We start from the raw sequence: 17,695 nt of genomic DNA, 5'->3' as shown, positions 1-17,695 counted from the left end.
TCAAATTAAACTGCCATATGAGTCAGATAAAGTGCAAATTAAAAAATAAGGTCCATAAATATTACAACTGCAGCACAAAAATATGTATGTAGACCTAAAATATGATTTCCAACAAAGCAAACCCATATGTGAAATAAGAGGATAATAATTGCTAAAACACAAACTAATGATCTAGATACGTACAAGAAAAAACAAGTCACAAAGAAAAAAAATAGGAAGCTATAATGAAAGAACAGAGAATTGAGATGTAGTTCAAAACACAGGAGTTCTAGAAGGAGAAACGATAAGTTTGGGTAGAGGAATATGTGATTAATTATAGATGTGATAGAAGAAAAGTTTTCCGAGCTGAAGAAATAATTAAACCTTGACAGGCTTGCAAAGTTTTAGTTTGGGGTAATCAAAAAAAAAAAAAAAAGGAAAAGGGAACAGAAAACCAAAACATTCATTCATGTTATAAAATTCATCAACCATTCTAAAGTTATAGAGAAAACCGGTTTACATATAGAACAATGTTATCTACAATAGAACAACCAACCAAGCATAAGAAATACAGTGTGATGTTTTTTACAGGTGACATTAAAAACAATAGATAGTTAGGTTAAAAATGCAGTTTTAACACATACAGAATTTGTAAACTCAGGTTTGTATCTGAGAAAATTACTCAAAATACAACATAGAGAAATAAAATCTTAAATAATATAGAAATTTTAAGAAAAATAGAAACATGATGAGAAGAATTAGAGTAGAATGAAATAATTTTACAGGAACCCTAACAACAAATTTCAACTTATATAATACAGGTAAAACAGACTGATGCGATTTTAAAGAAAACATTTTCGAAGTGTAATGGCACTGATGATTTTAGCATATACTTAAATAAAGTAGAATCATCAGGAAATAGTGAATTAAGCATTAAGATATAGATTCAATAAATCAAGTATAAATTGATAGATGCCACAACCAAAAAAAATTCTCTCTAGCCATATATATGCATACATAAATACATATGCACACACATATCCACACTATATATATATATGTATATATATATACATATATATATACACGCATATATATATTTTTATATCCTGTGATTTATTGTTAGATCATATAGATGTATAAACATTTAGGTATTTCTTGGATTTTTATATTTCAAATACATATGTATTTATAGTTCAAAACTAAAGAGTGAAAGACCTCTCAATAAATGCTTAATAATCATTAACATACAAACTATATTTTCTAGGTCATGATAAATTAAAATTGAAGTTGTGAATCAATAACATAAAACATCTGAAAATTAAGAAATTAAAGTGCCATCCTAAAAAAGACATAAATTTAAAAAATCATAGATAGATAATAGAGAATAATCACCCACTGAATGACAGAACATAAGGCTACAGAGTACAGCTTTGCTATTCATCTGAAGATGTGCCAGCAAAAATAATTGAAGCTTTAAAGAAAATATGAAAATTTCATTAAGGACGCTTTTAACTATAAAATTGGAAATGAGTAAAGAACAGTAAACTCAAAGAAAGATGAGAGGGAATTATAAGCAGTAGAAAATTATAAAATAGTTAACAAAGATAAAAAGAATCAACAAAACCAACAGCTGCTTCCTGGTAAAACTTAATAAATTAAAAAAAAGTGCTGGAAATATTTGTGTGTGTGTGTGTGTGTGTGTGTGTGTGTGTGAGAGAGAGAGAGAGAGAGAGAGAGAGAGAGAGAGAGAGAGAGAGACCACAAATAAGGAATTTTTGAAATAAAAATAGGCCACTAATATGAACCTGATACAAATCAACAAAATATGACAGTGTTATACATTTGTAACAGCAAATTGAAAATTTAGGTGAAAATGTTTAATTTTTTCATAAGTGTGCAAGTTATCAAAAACTGACTCTCGAAAAAAAAAGAAAATCTGAATTGTGTATGACATTCTTGCAGCTTGTACTATATTTTCTAAAAACACTAGCCCCAGTTGGCTTTCTAATATGATTTGACAATTCTTTGAAGAACAAAAACTGTTTTACACACATGTTGTTGTTCATAGGTTAGAAAGCTAAGGATTATTGTTGCCTCTCATTGCTAGTTTTTTTTTTCAACCTAGAATAGCCTTAATAATATATCCACACAAAACCAAATGACAAAATAGATCTTTAAAATAATTGCATATTCTGAAATAAAATATTCACACATATATCTGAAAATATAATAACAATTGATGACCAGGTTAAATTTTTTTTTCTGGAAATAATATGGAGGTGGAACATTAGAAATATGGTTAAAATAATTCAAGATATTAACACATTAAAGGGGGAAATACTATCATTATATTACTTCACTTCATCTTAACAAATACAGAAGAGACCTCCTATAATATTTCCCATCCATTCATGATAAAACCTCTAAGAAAACTAGAAGTACAACCCTTCACATACCTTTGTTGTTGTTGTTGTTAACCAGAGAAAGGCATTCTAAGTAACCATAAAAACTCATTCTTTGCAGTGATTGATCATTACAAATTGTGAAACAATGAAAGGCACCTTTAGCATTGCTTTTTGCCTACATTGTTATGAAGTTTCCAAATGTTATGATGAAATGAGAAATAGAAAAATTCATAAGAAAGAAACGAAATTTACCCTAAAATGTAAAGGATGTAATATCAGTTTTTGGTATTCTAGTTTCCTGATATGCTGTTTTTTAAGTACTAAGCTTGAAATTTGGATATATTGGTGTTTAATGCTTTATACAATTAAGAGTATGAATTCTTTATGTACAAAAATATTCAGATACTTATTCAGTTATTGAAATTTTGAATCCAACAAACAAATGCTCCAAAGAGATCTGAGCAAAACCATCCCCTTTAAAGCCATTTAAAGGTTTCTAAAATGTCTCATATACCACTGATTCACAAAGGAGTTCTTACCCATGAACTCAGGGTAAGAAACTCTGTGGAGGGCCCTGCTCCCTGGGTACCTCTAATTTTCTCTGGACCTTCCTCCATGTCTTCTTAGTTCCCTGTTTTGAGATCTACAGACTTCTCACCATTGCCATCCATTCTCCTGGACCACACAGCCATTTCCTTGCTTCTTATTGAGACAATTTGATTATACCTTTAAAGGCTTAAGCACCAGAAACACGAAATCCAGGAAGACTTATAGATCTCCACTCATCCATATTTCCATGTCCAGTGGAAAATAACAGAGCTGACAGACGAATTGAATCACTTGAATGACATCGGGTGGGGAGCTAAATAAAGGTGGAAATAGATTAATATCTCTAAATCACCTCATAGCAGACACTGTCAGAACCCATCATATCCCATGCACTCTACCATTTCAAATGTTCTGGCTATTCTCCAATTTCTGATCTAATATCTGTGTCTCTGTACCTGAGGCCTTTTCTGAAAACTTGGAAGGTCATACTCACTGTAGCTGAAGGCTAAAAATGTTGGAAATTTAACTCCATCCTGTACTGTCCCAGCAGTCTTAAATGACTCTTGAGAGGGAGTATAAATTACCTCCCAAACAAAATACCAACAAGCCCCAAGGAATTTAAATAAGACTCAGAGTTTCATAATATAATATTCAAAATGGCCAGAACAAAATCAAAAATTACTTGGCATAAGTAAAACTAGGAAAAATCTCAACTCTCATGGGAAATAGTAATTAGCATAGATAAGAGAATAAAGAGGAAAAGACATTCAGCACTTATTTATTAAGATGCCCATAAAAGTAGGAAGTAAATATTTTGAAAACACACGTAGAGATATAAGAAACATCACAAAACTCAGTAGATGTAGAATAGAGTGAATAGGATGAATTGACAATTATAGGATGGATTATGAAATTAGGAACAATAGTTGGGGCAGTGGCACATGCCTGTAATCCCAGCAGCTCCAGAGGCTGAGGCAGAAGTATGGGTGAGTTCGAAGCCAGCCTCTGCGAAAGTGAGGCACTAGGCAACTCAGCAACACCCTGTCTCTAATTAGAATACAAAATGGGGCTGGGGATGTGGCTCAGTGGTCACATGTCCCTGAGTTCAATCCCCAGTACTCCTCCCCTCCAAAAAAAAAAAAAAAAAAGAAAGAAAGAAAAGAAAAGCAAAAAGAAATTCAGGTTATCCTATTTAAATCATAGAATTATGGTCACTTAAAAAGTAGATACTCTCTATCTTGTGGGATGATATCAACAGATTTCACATTTATTTCATTACAGATCTAGGAAGAGTGAGAAAAGAACGAGAGGCATAAAGATACTTGATTTATAAAGTATTACAAGATACACCAAATCAAACTGTTGAAAACTAAGGCCAAAGGGAAACTATCAAAAGCATTAAAAGAAAAATAACTCATTCTTTACACAGACACAAAAATTATATACTCTAAAAGAATTGCTGAAGAAAATTCTTCAGAGAGAAGGCACATCAAACCAGGTGGAAACCTAGGACAGTAGAAATAAAAGATGAGGACCAATATGGTAAGTATTATGAACTCTTCATCTCTGCAATATTTTAAAATATGTATCATGCTTGAAAATGAAATTTATTATATTTTTAGATAGGATTTCTGATGATTGTAGTAAGACTTCTCCAACAAAAACTGGTAAAGGAAGGTATGTACATGGTGGCTGGCTTTTTATATTATACTTCAGTGCTAAGAACTGATTTTTAAGAAGGTTGCATGAAGTTAACTGTTATGTTTACAAAGTAACTAAAACAATTGCAGAGACATAGTCAAAACAATGAATTAAAATGGGATTCTTGAAATGTGCAAATAAAGTAGTTAATAAGAAAAACAGAGAAAACCAGAAATTTTTAAATTAATCATAGAATTACAGCTCTAAATCCAAATAGCAATAATTACATTAAGTGTCAATGATTTCAACATTCCTATCAGAAGATAGTTTCTTATTGGATTTTTAAAAACTTTAAAAAAACACTGTATTCTTTTAATAAGAAACTCACCAGACTCAAAATTATATAGGTAGGTGAAATGTAAAAAAGATAAATTGTGAGAGGCTATAGTAGCCTTCCCCCACAATCCCATCCTTGACTGTAGTTTTACTGTCCATGATTTTCATGGAAAATCACAGTACAAAATGTTACATGAAAAATTATAGGAATAAATAATTTATAAGGTTTAAATAACTTTTATTATAGCATATTATTGTCATTGTTGTTTTATTATTGTTAATCTCTTACTATAGCTGTACTGCGCCATCTACAATTTTAGGAATCCACTGGCCATCTTGGAGTATATCTTACTTGAATAATGAGATTACACAATTCAAAAGAGAGCTGGGGTGGCTATATTAATATCTAATGTATCCTCTGGAGAAAAGAAAATTACTAAGTCTAAAACAGGATATTACTAGATGATTAAAGAGCAACTTCTATAAAAAGCCACAAAAATACTAATGTGTTTATACTCAACAATAAAGTTTCAAAATACATAAAGCAAAACTGGTGAGAACATATGGAGAAATAGAAAACTGTAAATTATATACTTGAATATTTCAACATACATGTATGTGTCTTAATAGTACATAAAAATAGTAGATAGAAAATCATCAAGAATATGGAAGAAATAAAAACCACTCTTAACCAGCTGGATCTAACTAGATTTATAAAATGTTCTACACAACAGCAATAGAAAAAAAAATATTTTTTTTGAGAACACATATTTAACCTTACCCCAAATCATAAAATAAACTTTATAATACTTTCTTTTAAATTGAAATTATATATAAAGCATATTTTCTCTTCAAAATGGAATTAAACTAAATTGAAAAAAATAGATATACACTGTAGACATATGGAAATGGTATTAAAATCACAATTAAGATAGTTAAATTTAAAAAAAATTAACAGATAACACAAATACTAGCAAAGATATTGCAAAGAGGAACCCTAATGCATTGCTAGTTTGGGTGTCAAATGGTAGAGCCAGCTTTTTTGGGAAAACATTTGAAAACATCAAAAAAAAAATGTTAAACACTGAGCTACTATGCAACCTAGCAATCCTGCTCCTAGGTCTCCAGCCAAGAGAAACAAAACATTTATAGGCAATTTTTTTGCATGTGAAAGTTCATCACAGCATTATTTATAATATCCTCAAGGTGAAATAATTTCAATGTCTATGAACTCATGAATGAGAAAAAAATTGAACACATTCATTCAATGGAATACTATTTAGTAGTAAAAAGAAATAAAATGTGGATGCATGCAAGAACAAAAAGGATCTTAGAAACATTAATCTAAGTAAAACAATTCAGGCAAAAATATTCCAAAATGTAGGATTTAACTTATATGATATTTCAGGATAGACAAATCTATAAAAACAGAAAATAGCCTCCTGGTCATCTGGGTGTGGGGGTGGAAAAGAAATTTAACTGCAAATGGTGTTAAGAGATCTTTTTGAGATAACAGAAATGTTCTAAAACTGGAAGTAGTTATGGTTGAACAACTTTGAAAATTTGTTTAAAAGTTTTTAAATTTTAAAATTACAAAGAATTTCATGGTATAGAAATTATATAAAATATATTTACATAAAACATTAGCTACCAACTGGGAAAAAATACATGTTCACATATCTGACAATAGATTTGTACCCAGAATATATAAATAGCTTGAAAACTAATAAAAAGGAAAAGCAAACAACCCAATTAATAATTGGGCTGTTTAATCCACCAAAGCAGATATATATATATATATATATATATATATATATATATATATAATACAATGATGATTAGTATCAGCAGTCATCAGAAAAATACAAATTAAAGCCATAATGAAAAATCATTACACATTTGTTAGAACAGCTTAACCAAAAATTAATGACAATACCAAATATGAATGTGCAGTAATTAGAAGTCTCAAACATGTTGGGAAAGTGAAATCTTAGAAAAGTATTTGGTAACCTTTTATAAAGTTAAGCACAGATAATAAGCACACATATAAGTTATGATCTAGTTGTTCCATTCCTGGATTTTACCCTAGAAAATAAAAACAAATGGTCAGACAAAAACCTTTGTGTGTAGCATTATGTAAGAATAGCAGCACTATTCTGAATTGCCCAAATTTGGCAACAGCTAAACGTCCTTCTCAGATTTATGGATAAATAGAACATGAACATCTTTGGAGTGAAATATTTCACAGTAACAAAAAGAAACAAACTATTGATATGTTCAACCACTTGGATGCAGCTAAATACATTTTGTTGGATGATAGAAGCCAGTCTCAAAAGGTTATGTGCAGCATAATTCCATTTACATGACCACATGACCGCCTTAAAAATCCAAAACTGTAGTGAGGAGAGCCAATCAGTAGTTGCAAGGGACAAGTATAATGTGGCCACAGAGGGAAAATACCAGGAAGCATCTTGATTTGATGAAACAGATGTATATCTATTTTGGTGGTCTTAGTACATGTATGAGTATGCACAGGATTTTACAATTAAAAAGTTAATTTATTAATTATATATAATATATTAATTGAAAACATAATAAAAAATATAGTGGAAAACTGATCATTACAATCCACATGATATTTTCAACAGCAGATGGATAAATAAAGTATTATAAGGCCCAGAACTGAGACCATACTTTTAGGCATTTAAGAAACAATATTCTTCAGATGAATGGGGAGTTTTTACTTGAATGAATTCTGTATTTACTGATCTGTCTTCCATTGAACGACTCTCTTTCTTTCTCTGCCAATAAATTTCTTTGCATATGATTTAGGGTAATTCAAGAGGAAAAAAAAGTATATATATCCCATTCTGATTTTCTCTGCTCTTAGAATTTTACTTTTAGAGCCAGGATAGAGCCATTTGTGTTGCAGACTGGTATCCCCGAAGCGCAGAGTCCTCACTCTTAAGCTCCATGTTCACAGCCCCTTTCTCTCTCTTTGTTCCGAGTCGAGACTTCTTCATCCAGACCTCAAATTTGTTGACAGTAATCTTGATGCCATATACCTCATATAAAAACATAAATTAAAAAGGACATTTTAGGTTGCATTTAAACCCTTTTAATAGCATTTCAGGTTTCTGAATAATAAGACAAATTAATATATGCACACGATCTAATAACTGACCCGGGCTTTTCTTTCCATGGGAAAAAAAAACATGTGAAACAGGCTGGATGTGCTTGTGGCACTCCTGATTGGGAATAATATGCTGTGCATAGGGGGTCACTTCTTGGGCTGGATCATTTGTTTCCACTTAGTTAAATCCATGAAAGTGCTTTGTAAAACAACTTCTTCAGGATCTACCTTATCTTCCAACTAAAGCACAGGAGTGAACCCTCACACTCATATACACACACTGAATCTTTTTTCTTTATTCTTTCCTTTTTTGTGATGCTAGGGATTGAACTCGGGGCCTCTGTGCTTGGGAGACAATGACACTTGCCTGTAACCTCCCTTAGGGAAATGAGCATGACTCTTTCCGATTAGCACATATTTCATGAATCTAAGGGAGCCTCTAATAAAGTAAGTGGTGCATGAATCACTGAATAGCTCTAAAGCAGCGTTTTCTTCAGAAGTCCATGTCCCAAGTCCGTGTCCATCCAGGACAGGAGATCTATCTTCTGTTCTCTCTGTAGCACTGTGAACCTGCATATCTGGTTTGGCACTTAATTGTGTTCTACAGAAACTGATGTGTATGAGAACCTTATTTTTCACAATAATGTCAGACGTTATTTGGAGGTATATAATTTGTCTTTAACAACCTTTGTAAATCATAACTAACAAATACCTAAAGTTGGGATGACATGGTGCCTCACTAGAGAGTCAACTGAAGAATGCTGGTAGGATCCCCATTATCCAACATCTCTGCACAAAGTACGGCCTCCCATTCAACCCTAAGGCATGGGTACTGGACACCTGGCTTCACCCTGATTCCTGTAACTTAGCCAACACTTCAAAGGCCTGTTTGAGCCACCAGTTTCCTGTTTGGATTAATAATGGCATAATTCTTCAGGCTCAGTATTCTGCCTTCTGCTTACTGGGTCTTCTCGTGACTGATCCTATGGTATTTGATAGTTATTCTCCTTGGTCTTTGAAAGGCAAGAGGCCATCCATCCACTAACAAGATGCCAACACCTGATCCCTGTAATGTACCCTCCAGTATTCTGTAGCTCAGAGCTCCAGTAGGCCCTTCACCCTTCTCTGTCTGGTCCAGAGGATTCCATTGCTCCCTCAGTCTGTCAGGTCACCAGAGGCCTATCATTGATAGTCTTTTGCATCTTCTACAGCTCTTACAAGGACTAGAAATGGGGTAGTTTCAATTATACTTGGTGCTAGATAGCTACGATTTTTATATTTCACTTTTCTTTTCCTGTTTCTTATGCCATTAAAGGATTTCAAAAAGACCTCCAAAAACCAGAGACTCAATCTTCTTCTTTCAATAATCCTGTGTTTCAGGGTCATTTCCAGAGAATCAAAATAAAAAAAAAATTGGAAATATGAATGCCAAAAACATACATGTTTACATGAACTAGAGTGTGAGCTTTACAGCTCAAAGTGATGTCTTCAAATCTCACTCAAAAGAAACCACTCTGACCTTGAAGCAACGATATTCACTCCAATATAAAGAGTTCTGTGATTAGAACTGTCCTGATTTGCTGAAAATACCTCTTTCAAAGGATTTTGGTGTGCCTCATATTTAAGCATTATTTGTGTTAGCAGAGAAATTAAATTCCTGAAATCCTATTTAAGGCTGGGGATGGGGGTGGGGTGCGGGGAGAAGAGCAGAGGATTTACCCACTGATGCTAAAGTAGAAAACATGGAGCATGACTTGCAGCTGTTCCGCTCTGTCTTAAACAAGAAAACAAGGCTCCTAACCAGCCACCACCAAACACCTTTCACTTGGTTCCCATGGCAACACCTCTATCCTCTGGTGCCCATGATGTCTCTAATGCCTCCGACTAGTTGGATTCATTGGCACCTGCTCCCCTTGCCAGCTCTTGTCAAAACTTATTAGAATGAGAATCTTCTCCGATAGCACTACTGGGAGAAGAAGGCAGACACAGTTTAGTTCACTGGAGATCTCTCTAAACTCCGAGTCAAGCCAGCATCTCTGACGTCCTAAGAAGAAGACTTGCCTCGGCTCATTGTGTCCTGCCCACAGACATGCTCAGCACAGCATGTGCACTGAAGCAGTGACCCAGCAGGGTGTGCTCCTCTGAAAGGCTGTCCTTGCCCAAGGCTTTGTTCTACTCTATAAGACCCAGGTTTCTGATGCTTTGCAAGGAAAGGAAAGAGTTAGTCCAAGGAGAAGGTGCTGTGGTCCCTGAGGTACCATCAGCCAATGGGAGCAGTTGCTGGTGATGTAATGCTTTTAGCTCCTCCAGTCTTGAGAACTTGAGGGTGGGAATTTGTGGGGGCTTGGAATTTTTCTGGCCTATATTGAACCAGATTTTTCTCTCCAGCTATTTATGTCCTGTCACTTAAGTTTAGGCTTTCTCAAGAATACGAGGATGCTGCTTTTAAGACAGGATTCAGAGCAGAGCCAGACAAGCCGGATAAAACAGCAAGTGTGACAGCAAACTTTTTGCCTGTAATCCGGTATTGTGGTTTTATGTGGCTTCCTGAGAGAGAGTTTCACGTGATCCCTTTCCTCCCTCAACCTGAGGTGACCCTACACTTAAAGCAGCATAGATTCCTTGACATCTCTCCATTTCTTCATCTCTGTAATCCAATACTAAAATCTCCAGTGCTAACACGGAGCCAGATGATCCTGCACTTCCAGGGTGATCACCAGTCCTACTTTGCCCAGAAGGGTGTCCCAAAAACGGCACTTTCAGTAATAAAATTGAGAAAGTTCCTGGCCAATGAGAAGCAGTGCTACTAGATGTAGCACCCCCTGGTGTAACAAATACTTATATGTTTGAGGGGAAAAAAATGAAGATGTTAGAATGAATTTTATTAAACAGAAAAGTTCATAGTGAAGCCAAGATATATATGTAGTTTGCTGTGAGGCTAGTGATTTGGTTCTTCCAAATATATATTTATTTATATTTTAAATTGGCTTAGAGATGGTAGAAACAACCTGAGTTTCTATTCATTCACATGTATTCCTTTTCATATGTTTGTAGTTTTTACACTTACTGCTCTCTTATATTTTCATTTGTTCTTCTCCAAGTAAAGTTTTACTGTATAAAGAAAATTAGTGAATATTGGAGAACTCACTGCAGATTTTATTGACATGCTACAAGGTGCCTACATTGCATTTGACTGAAGAATAAAATTTAGAATATGCACTTTGTCTTTCATGTGGAGCAACCAGGTCTCTTATACTCTTTCAAGGATTTTCAGGACTACCATCTCCCAAAGATTACGATACCAATTTCTCCTTCACTTTTTGGAAATAATTAGCTTTCTCAGCGCTTCTTTCCCCAAACTTTTATAACCCAACCTCTAAATATTTTTAAGAATGTGAAGCTGGGTGTGATGGCACATGCCTGTAATCTTGGCAACCCAGGAGGTTGAGGCAGGAGGATTTAACGTTCAAGGCCAGCTTCAGCAACTTAGAGAGACCCTAAGCAACTTTTAGAGCTCCTTTCTTAAAATAAAAAGTAAAAAAGGATGTGGCTGTGGCTAAGTGGTTAAACACCACTGAATTAAACCTCTGTTACAAAAAAAATGTTTTAACATTTTTTTAGACATATGTAGAATTAGATTTTCTTTGTACTCAGTGAACATGAAATCTATTGGTAGCTAGTAATCAAAACTTTTAGAAGAAAGTAAGGCTATGAAACTCATTTTCAAAAAACCTGCATTTTTTAGGGTTGGGGATATAGCTCAGTGGTAGAGTGCTGGACTAGTATGCACAAAGCCCTAGGATCAATCCACAGTACTGCAAAAATAAAAGGAAAACTAGATGAGAAAAGGGTATTTTCCTTTACTTAATAGTAGTAGAAACAAATTAGATTACCATACATGTATGCATTCCCATACCCACACACAGATCTGGGTGTAGAAACCTGAGGTAAATGTCAACATAGTTTTGATTTAACTCAGTTATGACTGGGCACAGTACATCAGTGATCCAGGCAGCTGGCTGGCTGGCCTTTCCCATTAACTGATTCTCAACAGACCCCATATCCTCAGAAGACTTAAAATTTATTTTTGAATTAATACACATATATGTAGTGGTTGAAGGGTCATACAAGTCAATAAGTAGGCTTAACATGAGCAGTAGCAGGAATGATTTCATCAATTAATAGGATGACTGATGTGGATGGGAAGATTATTAAGGACTTCAGAGGTAGGAGGATTCCTAGAAGATGTCAGACATTAAAAAACAAACTGTCTCAATTTTCAAATCCCAGTAAAATGTTTTGAACGTCACCAAGCTATAAACTAGCCATATATGCATTTTCTGTATATGTACTATTCTTTAATAAAGAATTAAGAAATATTGCCAGTAATGGTAAAAGATTAAATGCTTTACATTTTATAGTATTTTATTGTAAGCCTATTATAATAAACAGGAGTCTTTTTCTCCATACTTCCTCACCCTGATTCTACTTTTATATTACTATTACCTTAGATGTATAATACTGTTCTTAAATAACAAATTTTTGTTCCTTCATCTAATTTTTGAAATTCCTTTCTCCTGACTTCCTACTTTATAACATAAAGAGAACACTCATAACATTACCATCACTAACACACCCACACAACCATGCATGAAAAACACACAGTCTGATTGCATTTCTTGTGTATCATATCTTTATCCTTGAGTAAACAGTTGTATTTTTTTTCTAATTTTCTTTGTTTTCAATTAATTATCATTAATCTCTCCCTGAACTCTCTGTCAGAAATAGAAAACATCTTTAAAGTTCAGGCTCATCAAGAATAACTTGTCAAATAAAATAGCTGTGCCAGTTTTCCTTGGGGACGTCCCTTCTGGATTCCGTATTCCCTGGATGATGTCTGAAATGGCGGTTTATGGAGCAGCTTCACAGTCCTCCTCTGGGACACCTGTCCCTCTTACCCTAGCAATGTCCTCCATATTTCTTTTGTTGAGATCACAGGCATTCCTCTTCCTTCCCGGGACTGACTCATCTCTTTGCTTCCATATGTATTTGAGAGTTGTCTGGTAAATTTTGACAAAAATCCTTCTGGAATTTTGATATGGATTACATGAAATATGGAAACTAAATTCTAAGAAATGGTTATATTGATTCTATCTGACTTTCCATTTATAATCATGGTACTTCTTGTTATAGTTTGGATCTGCAAAGTCCCACAAAGGGGACCAGAGAGAACCTTCATGCTCCAACCTTAGCTTGGTCAATAATGTGGCATGTCGGGGAGTTTGTGGAGTCTTTAAGAGCTGGGGCTTGGTGAGAGGTCTACAGGTGATTGATGGGTGCCCTCAAAGGAGTGAGTGGGAGCCCAGCCCTTTTCTCACTCTTCTTTGCCCTCTGGCCTTGGGGTAATTGGTTTTGTTCCACCCCAGCCTCCTGCCATGATGTGTGATCTCACCACAGGTCCAAAAGGAATGGAGTAAATCAGTCAAGAACTAGGCTATCCAAAACCATGACACAAATGAAAATTTTGTCTTATATGTTGATTATCTCAGATATTTGTTCTAGTAATGGAAAGCTGAGAAGCATAGATCTCTATAATTATTTAAATTTTAAGTAAAAGCGATTTTCCTCCATCAATGTTTTATAGGTTTTAGCATAGAGATTTTAGCATACATCTCATAACTTTTATATTTAATACTTTTACAGCTCATGATTTTTTGAGGAAAATTATGTTGTTCAATTAGTTTTAATTTTCAGTCATTCGTTTCTTGTGTGTTGATATAAAATTGAGTCATGTATATGAACTTTGTAACCTGTGACCTCACTAAATTCTCTAATTTTATTAGTTTTGCTGTATCAAAATTTGAAATATTCTTAGTGTTGAAATTGGTACTATTTATTTATTTATTTTTCTATTTGTATGATAATGATACATTTTTCTTTCTTATAATTCCGGCTAGAACTTCCAATAGAATGTTGAAAATGAAAAATGATAATAATAATAATAATAAACAGTTTCCTCCCTTCCAAATCTTAAGTTAGAAGAGTGTAGTCTCTTATCATTAAGCATACTATGTATAGTTTGTTTTCTTTTGGTTAGGTGTCATGTGTTAATTATCTTACTGCTTGGTTCAAGGATTTTATTTAAAAATGAATTGTTTATTTGGTATATTTTTCAATCTGATTTTCTTTTCTTTTTCTCTCTCTCTTTCTTTTTTCTCGTCTTTTTTTTTCATAACTGGTGGTTAAACCCAGTATACTCTACCTCTACCACTGAGTTATACACCCAGCCTTTTAATTAATTTTTTCTTTTTAATTCTGAAACAGGTTCTCACTAAGTGGCCCAGGCTGGCCTTGAACTCACAATCCTCCTGCCCCAGCCTCCTCTGTAGTTGGGATTAAGGGCCTGTGCCACAGTGCCTGGCTCTTCTGTTTTCACTTTCTTAAATGAAAGCTTAAATTAATTATTGAATTAATTGATTCAATATTGAATCCTTGACATTGATTGTTTTTAAGTTTCTTCTCTTTGCAGCTTTTTAAAGGTTTTATTAAGGTATAATTTTAAAACTTAAAATTCACCATCGATGATCTTTCGTAAAATTAGATTGGTGTGACCATCAGCACAACTCCACTTGAAGATATTCCCATCATGCCAGAGAGAACCTTTATGCTCCAATGCAGTCCATCCTGACTCCCACCCCTAGACTCAGATAATGCCTAAAGGAATACCAAATTGTCCCAGAAAAATGACATAAAGAAAATGTTCTTTTCTCACATTTAATTGCCTTAGCACCTTTTAAAAAAATAAATTGATAAATTAACTATATATGTATACATATCTATCTATCTATCTATCTATCTATCTATCTATATATATATATATATACTTATTTATGAACTGCTGATTTGCTCCCTTTATATGTATGTTCTTACTTCAGCTCTTGTGTGTCTTAATTATTGCCACTTTATAGTAAGCTTCCAAATCAGAAACTTCTTTCCACTTATTTTTTATTCAAGAAATTTTGACTATTTTTGGTTCTTTTCATTTCCATATATATTTTTTAGCATCAGCTTGTTGATTTGCATGAGAAATATCTGCTAGAATTTTGATAGGGGAATGTCGGATCTATAAATCTGTACTTATTTGAACCACTGTTCCCAGACTTAATACACTGTTTCTCTCTGCTTTCAAGGTACTATTTTCATCTTTAATCTTCAAATTTTTTACTACTGTGTGTTTGATATAATATTTTATTTTATTTTATCATTGGAGTCACTGAATTTCATAGACTGTTTCTCAAATTTGGGGATTTTTTATACTAGTATTTTTTCAATATTATCAGTCCTAAAATTCTTTCTTCTATCATTATAATTACCTGAATGTTAATCCTTTATTTATGCCTATATCTTTGGGTTTTTTTCTTTTTTTTCTTTTATGTTTTTGTTTCCAATTCATTTTTTGCTATCTAGATTGAGTCATTTCTATTGTTCTAACTTTAAATTTGTCTATTCTTTCTATTTTTATTTCTATTCTTCCATTAACCCCACCAAGTGAGGATTTTACTTCAGTTACTGTAATTTTTATTTTGAAATATTCTTACATTCTTATAATATTTTCTATTTTTGTCTAAGATATTCTAGTATTTTTCCATTTATTCTAAGCATGTCTTTAATTACATGTTGAAAATTTCCAAGCGATACTTTAAAATTATTGTAGATAACTTTGACTTTTGCCTCATCTCTGTGTTGACATCTGTTGATTGGTCATTTTGTTTTGTTTTTATTTTTGCATTTATATTAATACGTTCCTGATTTTTGATTTGCAAATAAGTTGGATGGGTGTTATTCTTAATATTTTACTACTATTTATGAGACTTTATTTTATATTTGATATGATATGTTAGCTGATGTTAAGCCTATTTGGGTCCACAATACAGGTCTTGACACAATTTTGTTGAGTGTGATTAAATTGAAAGTTAGTTTTCAGAGTCTTGCAGTACTATTCTGGTTTGCTCCGTTTGTGTTAGATCCAAAAACTAATCTGAAATCTGGGCATGTTTCCATGCTTTATTGCTTAAAACTGTTACCACTCCATGTAGTCTATCATTGAAAGCAGGTAGGGTTTCCCTTCTTTTCTGTAACTTGCTTATTTTTGAAAGGGAGTGGACAATATGGTTTTACTTCTCCATTTGGAGATTAAAAGGAGTATTGTCTTGCTTGGTTTAGTGTATGTGATAGTTAACAAGTTATAGAACAGGGTCTCTAAAGCACCCAATAGGATGAGTGTAGTCCAACCCCCTTTCCAATCCTTTATTTAGAGAAAATAATCTTTTCTTACCACGTTTTGTTTTTTCTGTTCCCATTACCATTTCTGACTTGTGGAGTGCTCTATCATGCTGATGGAGATATATAAGAAGGGTTGACCTTGGACCAAATTTGACCCACTATGTAGTTTTATAAATAAATATTTATTGGGACACCGTCACACAATTTTGCTACAAAAGCAGATTTGAGTAGTTCTGAAAAAGGCTGATTTCCCTGAAAATATAAAACTATCTAACTTTTAATGAGAACCATTTGCTGATATCTGATATAGACAAAAGGAAAAGGAAAAAATGAAAAAAAATGATGAAATTCACCATTTTGTAGTCCCTGGAGTCTTGATTTCCCTAAACATGCTGCCTTATTTTCTTTACCTTTCAGAGTTTTCTGACAGTGACTTTTTGTGTTTTCCAGGACTACATTGTAACTAGTGAGAGGAAAAGTGCAGAATGTGCTTACTCCAATTTGTCTGGAATCAGAACCCCATGAGTTTGATTTTAATGGTTTATACAGATAACATTGGTAATGCGCATTTATTCCAGTCCTCAAAGATTATATACAAATAGCTTATTAAGAAAAATCAAGAACTTTCAGGAAAAAACTGTGAATCAGAGAAATCTGGGAAGTTAGCATTAACCAGAGAAATATTGGATGCTCACCTAATCCAGGACAACAAATAGTGACAACAGAAACTCATGAATGAAATCTATAAAAAAGCTAAGCAATAGATCATTGCATATACTCCAAAACATAAGGACAAACCATCAGCAGTTACAAGATGGGACTGTACCAGAGTTTTTGATGAAAGAGGTAAAGGAAAATGATAGGGTACCTGATCCCAAGAGCTAAAAGATAGTCACTCCAAAGCTTGGCAGATGGATAGTAACTGAGAATAAAAAGAGTTCTGTTCCTTCCAATACACTGTAGCTAAAGGCAAGGCACCTGTGATAAGGCTGAAGGGGATGGAACAATCATCCTTATGAGCTTTAGGAAGTGATCAGCCAAAGTTCTCTCCATATAAGACATAGAACTGAAGAGAAAATTGCACGGTGAAACAACAACTAATCAGGACAGGAACAATGGAGAGAAAAACAAGAGAAAATGTGAAAAATGGAGGAGTGAAACAGAACCAGGATATTTATTAGCTAAGCTACATTGCTACTGCTAACAAAGCTCTGAAGTAATAGAGAATTCATTTTTTTTTAAATCGGTTTTTTGTTAGAAAACCTATCTGAGTCAAATTTCCATATGCTAGTTGAGAAAATTTAATTTTACATATAATTTTATCTCAGACAAACATTGGGGCAAAATTACATATGGAATTACTAGA

Source organism: Ictidomys tridecemlineatus, chromosome 13 (genome assembly GCF_052094955.1).
Source record: "Ictidomys tridecemlineatus isolate mIctTri1 chromosome 13, mIctTri1.hap1, whole genome shotgun sequence".
NCBI classification, from domain to species: domain Eukaryota; kingdom Metazoa; phylum Chordata; class Mammalia; order Rodentia; family Sciuridae; genus Ictidomys; species Ictidomys tridecemlineatus.
The sequence above is the reverse complement of the archived record's forward strand: the minus strand, read 5'-3'. Positions refer to the sequence as shown.